Below are 3659 nucleotides of genomic sequence, written 5' to 3'. Positions count from 1 at the left end.
TCCCCGTAGCCGATCCTCGTGCGACGGAAATCCTTCCTCCAGGTTCCGGAGCACCCCACTATTGCTGGAAATTCCTAACAAGATAGCCTTTAGCCGTCCTGACTTGTCATACTCCCACACAGTGAAGCAGCACACGGGGGCAATGCACTCCCCTCGCCGCCATCTTCCTCTCTCGGTAGGCAATTATTCTAAGCTTTCTTTTTCATGGTGCCGGGGTTTGAACCCAGGGCCTTGTTCATGCAAGGCAAGCACTCTACCAACTGAGCTATATCCCCAGCCCTTTAAGTTTTCTTTTTTAAAAATTATTATTTATTTTTTAAAATACACCACAACAGTGGAATGCATTACAATTCTTATTACACATATAGAGCAAAATTTCTCGTATCTCTGTATATAAAGTATGTTCATGTGAATTTATGTCATTATACATGTACTTTTTTTGCATTACAATTCTTAATACACATATATACCACAATTTTTCTTATCTTTGTTTGTATATAAGGTATGTTGACACCCAAGTCAAGTCTTCATACATGTACTTTGTATAATGATGACCATCACTTTCCACCTTCCTTGCTAATCCCCTGCCCCCTTCTTTTCCCTCCCACCCCTCTTCCCTATCTAGAATTAATCTAATCCTCCCATGCTCTCCCTCCCTATCCCACTATGAGCCACCCCCTTATATCAGAGAAAACATTCAGCATTTGTGTTTTTGGGATTGGCTAACTTTACTTAGCATTATCTTCTCCAAAGCCATCCATTTACCTGCCAATACCATGATTTTGTTCTTTTTTAATGCTGAGTAATATACCATTGTGTATATAGGCCACATTTTTTTTATCCATTCATCCACTGAAGGACATCTAGGTTGGTTCCACAGTTTAGCTATTAAGAATTGTGCTGCTATAAATATTGCTGTGGCTGTTTTCCTGAAGTATTCTATTTTTAAGTGCTTTGGGTATAGTCTGAGAAGAGGGATAACTGGGTCAAATGGTGGTTCCATTCCAAGATTTCCAAGGAATCTCCATACTGCTTTCCAAATTGGCTGCACCTATTTTCAGTCCCACCAGCAAAGTATGAGTGTACCTTTTTCCCCATATCCTTACCAACACTTGTTGTTGTTGTTTGTCTTCATAATAGCTGCCATTCTGACTGGAGTGAGATGATATCTTAGAGTAGTTTTGATTTGCATTTCTCTGATTGCTAGAGATGGTGAGCATTTTTTCATATATTTGCTGATTGATTGTATATCCTCTTCTGAGAAGTGTCTGTTCAGGTCCTTGGCCCATTTGTTGATTGGGTTATTTGTTTTTTTGGTGCTTAGCTTTTTGAGTTCTTTATATACCCTAGAGGTTAGTGCTCTATCTAATGTGTGAGGGATAAAAATTTCTCCCAGAATGTAGACTCTCTGTTCACATCACAAATTGTTTCTTTTGCTGAGAAGAAACTTTTTAGTTTGAATTTATCACACTTATTGATTCTTGGTTTTAATTCTCGTGTCATAGGAGTCTTAGTAAGAAAGTTGGGGTCTAATACCACATGATGGAGATTAGGGCCTACTTTTTCTTCTATTAGACACAGAGTCTCTGGCTTAATTCCTAGGTCCTTGATCCACTTTGTGTTGAGTTTTGTGCATGGTGAGAGATAGGAGTTTAATTTCATTTTGTTGCATATGGGTTTCCAGTTTTCCCAGCACCATTTGTTGAAGATGCTATCTTTTCTCCAGTGCATGTTTTTGGCAGCTTTGTCTAGTATAAGATAATTGTAATTTTGTGGGTTGGTCTCTGTGTCCTCTATTCTGTACCATTGGCCTACTGGCCTGTTTTGGTGCCAATACCATGCTGTTTTTGTTACTCTTGCTCTGTAGTATAGATTAAGGTCTGGTATAGAGATACCACTTGCTTCACTCTTCCTGGTTAGAATTGCTTTAGCTATTCTGGGTCTCTTATTTTTCCAGATGAATTTCATGATTGCTTTTTTCTATTTCTATGAAGAATGCCATTGGGATTTTGATCAGAATTGCATTAAACCTGTATAGTGCTTTTGGTAGTGTGGTCATTTTAATAATATTAATTTTGCCTGTCCATGAGCAAAGTAGATCTTTCCATCTTCTAAGGTCTTCTTTGATTTCTCTCTTTAGGGTTCTGTAATTTTCATTGTATAGATCTTTCACCTCTTTTGTTAAATAAGAACCAAGTGTCTTATTTTTTTAAGGATATTGTGAATGGGGTAGTTTTCCTCATTTCCTGTTCAGAGGATTTGTCACTGATATACAGAAATGCCTTTGATTTATAGGTGTTGATTTTATATCCTGCTGAATTCATTTACTAGTTCTAGAAGTTTTCTGTTGGATATTTTTGGGTCTTCTAGGTATAGAATCATATCGTCATCAAATAGTGCTAGTTTAAGTTCTCCTTTTCCTATACTTATCTCCCTTTAATTTCTTTCATCTGTCTAATTGCTCTGGCCAGTGTTTCAAGAACTACGTTGAATAGAAGTGGTGAGAGAGGGCATCCCTGTCTTGTTCCAGATTTTAAAGGGAATGCCTTCAGTTTTTCTCTGTTTAGAATGATGTTGGCCTGAGGCTTAGCACAGATGGCCTTTACAATGTTGAGATATGTTCCTGTTATCCCATTTTTCTAGTGTTTTAACATAAAGGGGTGCTGTATTTTGTCAGTGCTTTTTCCGTGTCTATCAATATGATCATATGATTCTTATCTTTAAGTCTATTGATGTGATGAATTATATTTATTGATTTCCGTAGGTTGAACCAACCTTGCATCCCAGGGATGAATCTCACTTGATCATGGTGCACAGTCTTTTTGATGTGTTTTTTGTATTCAATTTGCCAGAATTTTATTGAGGATTTTTGCATCTATGTTCATTAAAGATATTGGTCTGAAATTTTCTTTCTTTGAAGTGTCTTTGTCTGGTTTTGGAATCAAGGTGATATTGGCCTCATAGAATGAGTTTAGAAGTACTCTATCTTTTTCTATTTCTTGAAATAAATTGAAGAGTATTGGGTATTAGTTCTTCTTTAAAGGTTTTGTAGAAGAAATGAAAAACAACATTTTTCCGGTCTTGGGATTTTCTTGGTTGGAATTTTTTTGATGGCTGCTTCTATTTCCTCACTTGATATTTGTCTGTTTAAGTTGTGTGTAATTTCCTGACTCAATCTGGGCAGATCATATGACTTAAGAAATTTTTTGATGCCTTCACTGTCTTCTATTTTATTAGAGTATAAGTTTTCAAAATAATTTCTGTAGTGTCTGTTGTTATATTGCCTTTTTCATCATGTATGCTGGTAATTTGAGTTCTCGCCTTCTCTTCATTAGCATAGCTAAGGGTCTGTCAATTTTATTTATTTTTTCAAAGAACCAACTTTTAGTTTTGTTAATTTTTTCAATTGTTTCCTTTGTTTCGATTTCATTGATTTCAGCTCTGATTTTAATTATTTCTTGCCTTCTACTGCTTTTGCTGCTGATTTGTTCTCCTTTTTCTAGGGCTTTGAGATGTAGTGTGAGGTCATTTATTGACTTTTTCTTCTTTTAAGAAATGAATTCCATGCAATGAATTTTCCTCTTAGTACTGCATTCATAGTGTCCCAGAGATTTCAATATATTGTGTCTGTGTTCTCATTTACCTCTAATAATTTTTTA

This window comes from Marmota marmota, unplaced genomic scaffold (genome assembly GCF_001458135.2).
Source record: "Marmota marmota marmota unplaced genomic scaffold, marMar, whole genome shotgun sequence".
Lineage (NCBI taxonomy): Eukaryota > Metazoa > Chordata > Mammalia > Rodentia > Sciuridae > Marmota > Marmota marmota.
Note: the sequence above shows the minus strand (reverse complement) of the source record.